Source organism: Triticum aestivum, chromosome 2A (assembly GCF_018294505.1).
Source record: "Triticum aestivum cultivar Chinese Spring chromosome 2A, IWGSC CS RefSeq v2.1, whole genome shotgun sequence".
Lineage (NCBI taxonomy): Eukaryota > Viridiplantae > Streptophyta > Magnoliopsida > Poales > Poaceae > Triticum > Triticum aestivum.
Genome location: NC_057797.1, coordinates 472832919 through 472847320, shown reverse-complemented (window position 1 = coordinate 472847320; position 14402 = coordinate 472832919).

Here is a 14402-nt window from a genome sequence, read left to right as displayed (position 1 = left end):
TGTCTATACTATGTAATTATTTTTATACAATTGCGTCGCTTACCTCAAAGCCTGTTAGAAGGCTTGTGCAGGCTTCGGTCAGTCTGCTCTTGGCGGACTAAATCCTCTCAACCACCGTACGCATGAGGGTACGGTGTTCCTCAAAGATGGAAGCACTTTGCATCGCTTCCAACAGAGTATCCGGTGCCTCTAGATGGACAGAGGTCACCGGTGGAATTGGTGCACCTCCTTCCTTCAAAGGAGGCTGCCTGCCGGATTCCCGAGCCGTATAGGACTCCAGGATCGTATTCGGCTGGGGGCCGAATTGGAGATGGCCCCCATCGCCAGTCTCCATGGGGATCTGCTCCCCCATGTGTTCGGCGGCTGAGGTGTTATCCTCTAGCGCTACCGTGATGGCCTCTTGTGCCTCCCCCTGAGCCGGGAGTGTCCTTCGGGATAGCACTTCAGTGTCTTCCACAGTCTTGGGAGAGGAGGCCACTGGAAGGGACCTGCTGTCCATTACCTTCGGATCCAGCGAGTTTCCCAAAGATGAGCATCGCTCGAGGTCGGAATGAGCCGGACTGCAAGTGCATGATTCAACATGTTAAAACTATGAAGTAAAGAAGTTGGATATTTGTGTGCGACTTTGAGTACTTCCGATTCAGCCAGGGGCTTATCCCTGGGGCGCCACTCGGAGCTGTTGTCAATGTCCCACGCGGAGTTGTCTGCGGCGGAGGCCTTCCCCTTCTTGGACGCCTCTACCTCCAGATGCGTGGAGGCCACCCTTTTCTTCCTCCCCCCTCAGGGGGAGAATCGCTTTCCTCCTCTTCCTCGTTGTCGATGGTGGGAGGGGAGTGGGTGTCGGTGTCTTCGGACATCATGTCCGAGGTGCCCTTATGGTGGAGACCACCCCTGGTCCCCTTGGCCTTCTTCTTGGCCTTCTTCTCTGGTGCTTGATAGGGCGCCAGAACTAGCAACTTCGTCAAAAGCGGGATAGCTGGTTCTTCGGGCAGCGGAGCCGGACACTGAATCCACTCCGCCTTCTTTGTCCAACACTGAAAAAACAAATAGGGGAGTTTAGACATCTTCCTTGAGTAGCAAGTAAAGGGTACACCTTGAAATACGGAAAACTTACCACACTAGCAAGATGGGCCAGGTCGTGCCGCGGTCCTCGGTCATCGCCGGCCACGTCTCATTGGCCTTGAAGAGCACCTTCCAAATGTCTTCGTGCGTAGAGCCGAAGAACTGTTGCAAGGTCTGGTGCTTGGCTGGATCAAACTCCCACAAGTGGAAAGTCCGGCTTTGGCACGGCAGGATCCAGCGAGCGAGCATCACCTAGATCACATTGACAAGCTTGACGTTCTTGTCCATCATGCGCTTGATAAGCGTCTGGAGTGCAGTCAGCTCATTCGACGAAGACCAGTCCAGGCCCTTCTCTAGCCAGGTGGTGAGCCGCATCGGGCGCCGGACTGGAATTCGGGATCCGCGTCCCAGGTGGCATCGCGAGGCTCTGTGACATAGAACACTATTGTTGCCACCCCTTGACGGTCTCCACGAATGTACCTTTGGGCCATGTGACATTGGGAAGCTTGCTCACCATGGCGCCTCTGTACTCTGCATGTTGGCCATCCACCACCTTCGGCTTCACGTTGAAGATCTTCAACCACAGCCGAAGTGGGGCGGGATACGGAGGAAGGCCTCGCACATGAAAATAAATGCCGAGATATTGAGGAAGGAGTTGGGGGCCAGATCATGGAAATCCAGCCCGTAGTAGAACATGAGCCCGCGGACGAATGGGTGGAGAGAAAATACCAACCCGCGGACGAAGTGGGGGATGAACACGACCCTCTCATAGGGCTCTGGGGTGGGGACAATCTGTCCCTTGGCTGGAAGCCGGTGGGCGATTTCCTTGGCTAGGTACCCGGCCTCCCAGAGCCTGGTGATGTCCTTCTCCTTGACGGAGGAAACCATCCACTTGCCATGCGCTCCAGATCCGGACATGGCTGGAGTGCCTCTTGGAGGCGGAAAGGATGGAAGCTTGGGCGCTGGAGCTGGAGAATGGATGGAAGAGAGGAAGAGGGCGTGGGTGAAAAAGGCGAATCCTTATCCCTTTATAAAGGCAGTGAATATCAAGCGCCTCCCCACTCACCTTAAAACTCGCCTATTCCCCAAGGGTTGTGGAGGCAGCGCGGTTGGGTTACCCACACCCGTATTGATGAGAATCCCGCAATAAGGGTACACGATCTTTGCTTTGACAAGACGTGCCAATAAAACCGCATCTTGAAACATGGAGCAGGAGGCTAAAAAATAGTTCAAAATAATGACCGGGCTATGACATGATGTCACGCTACAAAAGTTGTCAGTGGATCGGACTCATAAAATGTTATACTCTCTACGGATATATGTGGTGTTTGTTTTCCAGAGCCGGACACGTTCTCTATTTGAGAGTTGTCTGGGAGTATTCAGAGGAGGAACCCGTCTTGCAACGCCGAAGACATCTGCGCGTCGGACACCTCGTCATTGAAGCGTGGTTCAAGGGCTACTGAGGGAGTCCTGGATTAAGGCTTCCTCGGGCGTCCGGCCTGTGTGACATGGGCTGGACTAATGGGCTATGAAGATACAAGACAGAAGACTCTCTCCCGTGTTTGGATGGGACTCTCCTTGGCGTGGATGGCAAGCCTGGCGTTCGGATATGAAGATTCCTTTCTCTGTAACCGACTTTGTACAACCCTAGTCCCCTCCGTTGTCTATACACACTGGAGGGTTTAGTCCGTAGAGGCAAACATATTCATACAGGCTAGACTTCTAGGGTTTTAGCCATTACAATCTCGTGGTAGATCAATTCTTGTAACCCCCATACTCATCAATATCAATCAAGCAGGACGTAGAGTATTACCTCAATCAAGAGGGCCCGAACCTGGGTAAAACTTCGTGTCCCATGTCTCTTGTTACCATCAACCTCAGACACACAGTTCAGGAACCCCTAGCCGAGATCCGCCGGTTTTGACACCGACAATGGGTTGCTAGAGTGACAGAAGCTTAAACCCTAGTTATACGTTGCTTCATAAGGGGTTGATTTGGATCCATATGTTTCATGCTATGGTTAGGTTTACCTTAATACTTATTTTGTAGTTGCGGATGCTTGTAAGAGGGGTTAATCATAAGTGGGATGCTTGTCCAAGTAAGGGCAGTACCTAAGCACCGGTCCACCCACATATCAAATTATCAAAGTACCGAACGCGAATCATATGAGCGTGATGAAAACTAGCTTGACGATAATTCCCATGTGTCCTCGGGAGCATTTTCCTTTATATAAGAATTTGTCCAGGCTTGTCCTTTGCTACAAAAAGGATTGGGCCATCTTGCTACACATTATTTACTTTTATTAATTGTTACCCGTTACAAATTACCTCATCACAAAACTATCTGTTACCGATAATTTCAGTGCTTGCAGAGAATACCTTACTGAAAACTGCTTATCATTTCCTTCTGCTCCTCGGTGGGTTTGACACTGTTACTTATCGAAAGGACTACGATAGATCCCCTATACTTGTGGGTCATCATGACTCTTTTCTGGCGCCGTTGCCGGGGAGTGAAGCGCCTTTGGTAGGTGGAATTTGGTAAGGAAAGATTTATATAGTGTGCTGAAATTTACTGTCACTTGTTACTATGGAAAGTAATCCTTTGAGGGGCTTGTTCGGGGTATCTTCACCCCGACTAGTAGAGCAAAGAGTTGCGCCTCAACCTACTGAACCTATTGAAAATGTTTACTTTGAAATTCCTTCGGGTATGATAGAGAAACTGCTAGCTAATCCTTTTACAAGAGATGGAACATTGCATCCCGATTTGCACCTAATCTATGTGGATGAACTTTGTGGATTATTTAAGCTTGCAGGTATGCCCGAGGATGTTATCAAGAAGAAGGTCTTCCCTTTATCTTTGAATGGAAAGGCATTGACATGGTTTAAGCTATGAGATAATATTGGATCATGGAACTACAACTGATTGAAATTGGAATTTCATCAGAAGTTTTATCCTATGCATCTGGTTCATCATGATCGTAATTATATATATAATTTTTGGCCTCGCGAAGGAGAAAGCATCGCTCAAGCTTGGGGGAGGCTGTTATATTCATGCCCCAATCAAGAGCTCTCAAGAGAAATTATTATTCAAATTTTTTATGCTCTGCTTTCTCTCAATAATCGCTCCATGCTTGATACTTCTTGTACTGGTTCTTTTATGATGAAGCCTATTGAATTCAAATGGGATTTATTGGAAAGAATTAAATGCAACTTTGAAGATTGGGAACTCGACGAAGGTAAGGAGTCAGGTATAAAACCTAAGTTTGATTGTGTTAAATCTTTTATGGATACTAATGCTTTTCGTGAATTTAGCACTAAATATGGACTTGACTCTGAAATAGTAGCTTCTTTCTATGAATCACTTTATACTCATGTTGATATCCAAGTGGTTTAAATATTATCCTACCATTGAAGTAAAAGTAGTTGAACCTATTAAAGTTGAAGAAAAGACTATCACTTATAATGTTGATCCTATTGTTCTACCGCTTATTTTGAGAAACCACCTTTCCCTGCTAGAATAAAGGATCATGCTAAAGCTTCAAGTGTGGTTCGTAAGAGTAATACTAGAACACCTACACCATTTGAGAAAATTAAAGTTGATCCTAGTATTGCTATGGTTAAAGATCTCTTGGTTGATAGTATTTATGGGCATGTTATTTACTTCTGTGATGAAGCTACTAGAATTGCTAGGCCCGATACTAAAAATAAACATAGACCTATCATAGGCATGCCTGTTATTTTTGTTAAAATAGGAGATCATTGCTATCATGGCTTATGTGATCTGGGTGCTAGTGCGAGTGCAATACCTCATTCTTTATATGAAGAAATTATGCATGATATCGCACCTGCTGAGATAGAAGGTATTCATGTTACAATTAAGCTTGCCAATAGAGATACTATTTCACTGATTGGGATTGTTAGAGATGTTGAAGTCTTGTGTGGGAAAGTTAAATATCCTGCTAATTTTCTTGTTCTTGGTTCCCCACAAGATGACTTTTTCCCATTATATTTGGTAGACCCTTCTTGAATACTGTTAATGCTAAGATAGACTGCAAAAAGGATATTGTTTCTGTTGGTTTAGGGGATATGTCTCATGATTTTAATTTTGCTAAATTTCGCAGACAACCCCATGATAAAGAATTGCCTAGTAAAGATGAAATTATTGATCTTGCTTCTATTGTCGTGCCTCCTAATGATCCTTTAGAACAATATTTGCTAGACCATGAAAATGATATGTTTGTGAATGAAAGAAGGGAAATAGATGAAATATTCTTTAAACAAGGACCTATTTTGAAACACAACTTTCCTGTCGAAATTCTAGAGGATCCTCCTCCACCCAAGGGTGACCCCGTGTTTGAGCTTAAACCATTGCCTGATACTCTTAAATATGCTTATCTTGATGAAAAGAAGATATATCCTGTCATTATAGTGCTAACCTTTCAGAGCAAGAAGAAGAGAAATTATTGAAAACTCTGAAGAAGCACCATGCTGCTATTGGATATACTCTTGATGATCTTAAGGGCATTAGTCCCACTCTATGCCAGCACAAAATAAAATTAGAGAAAGACGCTAAACCGGTTGTTGATCACCAACGACGGTTAAATCCTAAGATGAAAGAAGTGGTAAGAAAAGAAATACTAAAGCTTCTGGAGGCAGGTATAATTTATCCCGTTGCTGATAGTCAGTGGGTAAGTCATGTCCATTGTGTCCCTAAGAAGGGAGGTATTACTGTTGTTCCTAATGATAAAGATGAATTGACCCCACAAAGAATTGTTACAAGTTATAGAATGGTAAGTGAATTCCACAAATTAAATGAAGCTACTAAGAAGGATCATTACCCTTTACCTTTTATTGATCAAGTGCTAGAAAGATTATCCAAACATACACATTTTTGCTTTCTAGACGGTTATTAGGGTTTCTCTCAAATACATGTGTCAAAAGAAGATCAAGAAAAGACCACTTTTACTTGCCCTTTCGGCACCTTTGCTTATAGACATATGCCTTTTGGTTTATGTAATGCACCTGCTACCTTTCAAAGATGTATGACTGCTATATTCTCTGACTTTTGTGAAAAGATTGTTGAGGTTTTCATGGATGATTTTTCTGTATATGGAACTTCTTTTGATGATTGCTTAAGCAACCTTGATCGAGTTTTGCAGAGATGTGAAGAAACTAATCTTGTCTTGAATTGGGAGAAGTGTCACTTAATGGTTAATGAAGGCATTGTCTTGGGGCATAAAATTTCTGAAAGAGGTATTGAAGTTGATAAAGCTAAAGTTGATGCTATTGAAAAGATGTCGTGTCCTAAGGACATTAAAGGTATAAGAAGTTTCCTTGGTCATGCCGGTTTTTATAGGAGGTTCATTAAAGACTTCTCAAAAATTTCCAGGCCTCTGACTAATCTTTTACAAAAAGATGTTCCTTTTGTCTTTGACAATGATTGTGTAGAAGCATTTGAAATACTTAAGAAAGCCTTGATTTCTGCACCCATTGTTCAGTCACCTGATTGGAATTTACCCTTTCAAATTATGTGTGATGCTAGTGACTATGTTGTTGGTGTTGTTCTAGGACAAAGAGTTGATAAGAAATTAAATGTTATCCAATATGCTAGTAAAACTCTAGACAGTGCCCAGAGAAATTATGCTACTACTGAAAAAGAATTTTTAGTAGTTGTATTTGCTTGTGATAAGTTCAGACCTTACATTGTTGATTCTAAAGTAACTATTCACACTGATCATGCTGCTATTAAATATCTTATGGAAAAGAAAGATGGTAAACCTAGACTTATTAGATGGGTTCTCCTACTACAAGAATTTGATTTGCATATTATTGATAGAAAGGGAGCTGAGAACCCCGTTGCAGACAACTTGTCTAGGTTAGAGAATGTTCTTGATGACCCACTACCTATGATGATAGCTTTCCTGATGAACAACTAGCTGTCATAAATGCTTCGTGTACTGCTCCATGGTATGCTGGTTATGCAAATTACATTGTTGCTAAATTTATACCACCTAGTTTCACGTACCAGCAAAAGAAAAGGTTTTTCTATGATTAAGACATTACTTTTGGGATGACCCACACCTTTATAAAGAAGGAGTAGATGGTGTTATTAGACATTGTGTACCTGAGCATGAACAGGAACAGATCTTACGCAAGTGTCACTCCGAGGCTTACAGAGGACACCATCCTGGGGATAGAACTGCACATAAGGTATTGCAATCCAGATTTTATTGGCCTACTCTCTTCATGGATGCCCATAAGTTTGTCTTGTGGTGAATGTCAAAGAATTGGTAACATTAGTAGACGTCAAGAAATGCCTATGAATTATTCACTTGTTATTGAACCATTTGATGTTTGGGGCTTTGATTATATGGGACCGTTTCCTTCCTCTAATGGGTATACACATATTTTAGTTGATGTTGATTACGTTACTAAGTGGGTAGAAGCTATTCCAAATAGTAGTGCTGATCATAACACCTCTATTAAGATGCTTAAAGAAGTTATTTTTCTGAGGTTTGGAGTCCCTAGATACTTAATGACTGATGATGGTTCACACTTTATTCATGGTGCTTTTCATAAAATGCTTGCTAAGTATGATGTTAATCATAGAATTGCATCCCCTTATCACCCACGGTCTAGTGGTCAAGTAGAACTGAGCAATAGAGAGCTTAAATTAATTTTTCAAAATATTGTTAATAGATCTAGAAAGAATTGGTCCAAGAAACTTGATGATGCATTATGGTCCTATAGAACTACATATAAAAAACCCATTGGTATGTCTCCGTATAAGATGGTTTATGGTAAAGCATGTCACTTACCTCTCGAACTAGAACATAAGGCATATTGGGCCATTAAAGAGCTCAACTATGACTTCAAACTTGCCGGTGAGAAGAGACTGTTTGACATTAGCTCACTTGATGAGTGGAGAACCCAGGCCTATTGTAGCGATCCGACCTCATACGGTCAAATATCTGTGTTCAGTGTCATCCTTGGATCGTTAATGCTGATACACACAGTACTCGAAGGATTTATAACAGAGTAGCAATCACACACTTATTACATCGAATGTATCAAAAGAGAACTTATTACAATAAATATGGCTTAAGGCCATCTAGATAAATAACAGCGGAAGGCTTGGAAGATAAAGTGAGTCCATCAACTCCAATGGCATAGCTGAGTGCATGACAATCGACCTAGAACACCTTACTCCTTGTCTGAAAAGTCTGCAACATGATACATTGCAGCCCGAAAACGGGTCAGCACATGGAATATGCTGGCAATATAACACAGTAGAGCAATGAATAGATAAATGCTATCACTACAATGCATATATGGCTGGTGGAGGCTCTAAGGCTATATTGTTTTGCGAAAAGCCAATTTTTTCCTACAACAAAGGAATATATCTTATTTAACTATCATGGTGGTTGAAACATCATTGAGAAGGTTCCTCCAACTCAATCCCAATTAAAGTATTCATTATCAGCCCAACAAATTAATTTAGAGTGATGAGATCAAATCAATAATTCAAGTAGCAGATACTCAAGATGTCCATAACCGGGGACACGGCTAACCATGATTAGTTTTTACACTTTGCAGAGGTTTGCGCACTTTTACCCACAAGACTCGATCTCCTCCGTTGGATTTCTCGCACTACATGGTGTTTGAGAGACGGATGACCGACACACAGTCTTTCAGAAACATTAACTCTAACCCTGGCTAGATAGTACCAACCTACATCCCCTACATCTGCTAGCCTACCACTGGAAGAGGTCATGCAACTTACTCAACTATGCTAGAGCCCATAATAACTTGTGGCTGCACACGGAAGTTTCTAGCATGAATAATCTTATGATCCCTTTGAGCCTGGGTGGCGAACCATGGGATGATCACACGGGTACTCCGGGATATCCTAGGATAACACTGGATTCTCCAGGTGCCCGTGACCAATCCACCCAAATGTGTATTTAAGTAGCCACCTTAAGTTAACCATTAATTAACAATCTCACATCTGTCATGGATACACTCAAACCCAATCCACGTCTATGAGCATAGCATGGCAATATAAGCATAGCGTAGAAGTAACTCCCAAGGGTTTGATAATAAAAGGGCAATAGGTTCTACCTCATCAACTACTTCCCAAAACCCACAAGTTAATCACATCCTAATCATGTAGTATTTGAGGGCTTGCAACTAATGCATAAAAACTGGGTATGAAAAGAGTATGATCAATGTGTTACTTGCCTTGCTGATGATCCGCAAAACCTAGTGACTCGTAGTAGCACGCTTCGCACTCCGGGAATTCTATCGCAAAAAAAACAATAACATACATAAGCAATCAAGCAAAGATGCATGGGTAAAGCTCAAATAAGAAGATCTAACCAGAAAGTTCAGTTGAAGAACTCCGGTTTGCAAAAAGAATCAAAACAAACAAAGCAACGAAACTCAAACTACGAAAGAAACAAGATACGTTTACTAATCTGGACTAAAGTCAAATTTTACAGTACCAAAATATTGCTCAAGTCGGTTAAACAGAAAGAGGGCTTTGAGACGAAGATCTAGGCGCTTGTTTCACCTGATTTGGATAAACGAGCCAAAAAATAAACTAAAACGAAGATCGGGGCAGAAATCATGATCGAAAATAATCGCGGAAAACTCTGGAAAATAAAACGAGACAAACAGGCTAACGAACGAACTTTCGCTGTCTACGGCTAACTGATGAACAGCATTCGTTAAAATGAACGTACGGACGAACGTCCGCTAAACAACTAAACCGAGAAAACCGAACCGATTCTAAAAAAACAAATCTAGGGTTTTATAAAAAATGAACGGTTCTACCATTTAGCCGGAAAAGACCGGCGGCGGCGGATCCGGCGAGCGGCGGCTCCGGCGGGGCAGGGCGGTGGTGAAGTGGCGCGACGGCGGCGGAGTGGCGCGGGGCGGCGGAGTAGCACGGCGGCGGCGACAGAAGGTGGTGGTGGTGCGGCTGCTTCGGCTGCGGGGCGACGCGGCGATGTGGGGCAAGGGGGGCGGCGGCGGGGGTATTTAAGAGGGGAGGGGGAGGTGGTGGCGTGGAGGAGGGGGCAAGGCGGCGGGCGTGGCAGAGTCAGACACGGCGCGGTGGCGTACGGGCGGCGGACTCCTACTCGGGGTCGGGGTGACACAGCGCGTGGGCCGGCTGGGCTTTCGACCTAGTCGGTCTGAAGCAACTTTTTTAAACTAATTTCGCCAAATAAGATCCTAGAAAATAAAATAAAAATCCAAAAATACCAAAACAAATTTTCACCGTCTAAATAGAATATTTAGAACAAAGTGAACATTTTCTTGGCCTAAAATGCAATTTTTCGAAAAATGCATATTTTTCTAATTCAAATAAAATAGCAATAAAATCCAAATAAAATTGTTTAATTGATTTTAATATTTTCCCTCCAATATTCCTTTTATTTTGGAGAAGTCATATTATCTCCTCTCATATATTTTAATATGAAATATTTTTCGGAGAGAAAAACAAATAAAACCAAAGTGATCCTTGTTTCGATATTTCATAAATTTTCAAATATGAGAAACGTGAAATCCCCAACTCTCTCTGTGGGTCCTTGAGTTGCTTAGAATTTCGAGGATCGCGAAACAAACGACAATAACATATGATATGCATGAATGACCTATGTATAACATTCCAAATTGAAAATTTGGGATGTTACAAACCTACCCCCCTTAAGATGAATCTCGTCCTCGAGATTCGGGTTGGCTAGAAAATAGTTGTGGGTGGTCTTTGCATAGATCGACCTCTCGTTGACAGGTGGCTTCATCCTCGGTATGGTGGCTCCACTGAACTTTGCAAAACTTGATAACCTTGTTGTGAGTAACTCGGCGGGCAACCTCGAGAATCTTAACAGGTTTCTCCTCATATGTCAAATCACTATGCAACTGAATTGCTTCCAGGGGTACTGTATCTCTCAGGGGTATATCGGCCATCTCTGCATGGCACTTCTTCAATTGGGAAACATGAAACACGTCATGAACTCCTGACAGTCCTTCGGGTAACTCCAACTTGTAGGCAACCTCTCCCATGCGTTCCAAAATATTGTACGGTCCTACAAATCTCGGGGCTAACTTTCCCTTAACTCCGAAACGTTTAACTCATCATAGTGGTGACACACGGATATATGCTCTCTCTCTCTCCGATTTCATAGACTACCTCCTTACGTTTCGAGTCTGCATAACTCTTCTACCTGGACTGAGCTACCTTCAGTCTATCTCGAATCGGCTTAACTTTCTCTTCTAACTCTTTAATCAAATCCGGTCCAAACAACTGATGGTCTCCAACTTCATCCCACATCAACGGTATTCTGCACCTCCTTCCATACAAGGCTTCGAAAGGTGCCATCTTCAAACTGGCTTGGTAGTTGTTGTTGTATGAGAACTCCGCGTAGGGCAAATTATCATCCCAACTAGATCCATAATCTAGCGCACAAGCTCTCAACATGTCCTCCATAATCTGATTGACTCTCTCGGTCTGTCCATTTGTCTGCGGATGAAAAGTTGTACTGAACTCTAGCCTGGTACCCAAATTCTGGTGCAGCTGGTGCCAAAACTTTGAATTAAACTATGTTCCTCTATATGATACAATAGTCCTCGGAACTCCATGCAGACATACGATCATGGTCACGTATATCTTGGCCAACTTCGCACTGGTATAGGTGGTTTTCACTGGGATAAAGTGAGCCACTTTGGTCAAGCGACCCACTACTACCCAGGTAGAATCGTATCCCGATCGGGTCTTGGGTAATCCGGTGATAAAATCCATGCCAAGCTTGTCCCACTTCCATTCGGGTATCGGCATAGTCTGCAGTAATCCTGCTGGCTTCTGATGTTCTGCCTTCACCCTCTGACATACATCACATACGACTACATGCTTGGCAATATCCTTCTTCATACCAGTCCACCAGAAACGCTCCTTCAAATCCAAATAAATCTTGGTGTTTCCAGGGTGTATCGAGTATGGTGAGTCATGTGCCTCCTGTAGTATTAACTTCCTGATGTTTGCATTACTGGGCACATAAACACGGTCATCATACCACAAGGTGCCATGCTCGTCCTCAAGAAAACCTTTGTCTTTTCCTTCACTCATCTTCTCCTTTATTTCAGCAATTTCCTTGTCATCCTTCTGAGCTTCACGAATCTTTCCCAACAATGTAGATTGAACTTCCATCGGTGCAACAAAACCTTTAGGAACAATCTCCAAACAGAGTTCCCTGAGATCGTCGTCTAACTCCTTTGGCAAACCTCCTGTTACTAACGTATTAGCATAACTCTTCCGGCTCAAAGCGTCTGCTACGACATTGGCCTTCCCTGGATGATAGTGCAGCTTCATATCATAATCCTTTATAAGCTCCAACCATCTCCTCTGCCTGAGATTCAGCTCCTTCCGTGTGAAAATGTACTTCAAACTCTTATGATCCATGTACACATCGCAATGATTTCCAATAAGAAAATGTCTCCAGGTCTTGAGGGCATGCACTACAGCTGCTAACTCCAAATCATGCGTGGCATAATGATACGTCTCCAACGTATCTATAATTTTCGATTGCTCCATGCTATATTATCTACTGTTTTGGACTATATTGGGCTTTATTTTCCACTTTTATATTATTTTTGGGACTAACCTATTAACCGGAGGCCCAGCCCAGAATTGTTATTTTTTGCCTATTTCAGTGTTTCGAAGAAACGGAATATCAAACGGAGTCCAAATGGAATAAAACCTTCGGGAACGTGATTTTCTCACCGAACGTGCTCCAGGAGACTTGGACCCTACTCCAAGGAGTCAAAGAGGCGGTCACGAGGGTGGGGGCGCCCCCCCCTAGGGCGCGCCCCCTGCCTCGTGGGGCCCTCGATGCTCCACCGACGTACTCCTTCCTCCTATATATACCTACGTACCCCCAAACAAATAGGGACGGAACCAAAAACCTAATTCCACCGCCACAACTTTCTGTATCCACGAGATCCCATCTTGGGGCCTGTTCCGGAGCTCCGCCGGAGAGGGCCGTCATCACGGAGGGCTTCTACATCATCATAGCCTCTCCGATGAAGTGTGAGTAGTTTACCTCAGACCTTCGGGTCCATAGTTAGTAGCTAGATGGCTTCTTCTCTCTTTTTGGATCTCAATACAAAGTTCTCCCCCTCTCTTGTGGAGATCTATTCGATGTAATCTTCTTTTTGCGGTGTGTTTGTTGAGACCAATGAATTGTGGGTTTATGATCAAGTCTACCTATGAATAATATTTGAATCTTCTCTGAATTCTTTTATGTATGATTGGTTATCTTTGCAAGTCTCTTTGAATTATCCGTTTGGTTTGGCCAACTAGATTGGTAGTTCTTGCCATGGGAGAAGTGCTTAGCTTTGGGTTCGATCTTGCGGTGTCCTTTCCCAGTGACAGAAGGGGCAGCATGGCACGTATTGTATCGTTGCCGTCGAGGATAATAAGATGGGGTTTATTTCATATTGCATGAATTTATCTCTCTACATCATGTCATCTTGCTTAAGGCGTTACTCTGTTTTTAACTTAATACTCTAGATGCATGCTGGATAGCGGTCGATGAGTGGAGTAATAGTAGTAGATGCAGAATCGTTTAGGTTTACTTGTCATGGACGTGATGCCTATATACATGATCATGCCTAGATATTCTCATAACTATGCTCAATTTTGTCAATTGCTCAACAGTAATTTGTTCGCCCACCGTAGAATACTTATGCTCTTGAGAGAAGCCACTAGTGAAACCTATGGCCCCCGGGTCTATTCTCATCATATTAAATCTTGTTTTGCTTTTTACTTTGCCTTTACTTTTCACTTTGCATCTTTATACCAAAAATACCAAAAATATTATATCTATCAGATCTCACTCTCGTAAGTGACCATGAAGGGATTGACAACCCCTAATCGCGTTGGTTGAGAGTAGCTATCGTTTTGTGCAAGTACGAGGGACTTGAGCGTGGCCTCCTACTGGATTGATACGTTGGTTCTCAAAAACTGAGGGAAATACTTACGCTACTCTGCTGCATCATCCCTTCCTCTTCGGGAAAAACCAACGCAAGCTCAAGACGTAGCAAGAAGGATTCCTGGCGTTGTTGCCGGGGAGTCTACGCAAAAAGTCAACATACCAAGTACCCATCACAATCCCTATCTCTCGCATTACATTATTTGCCATTTGCCTCTCGTTTTCCTCTCCCCCACTTCACCCTTGCCGTTTTATTCGCCCTCTCTCTCTATCCTCCCTCTCTATTTGCCTCTTTTCCCTTGCCATGTCAGAACCAAAAAGAGTTGGGGGTTCTCTCCCAAGTTCTAGT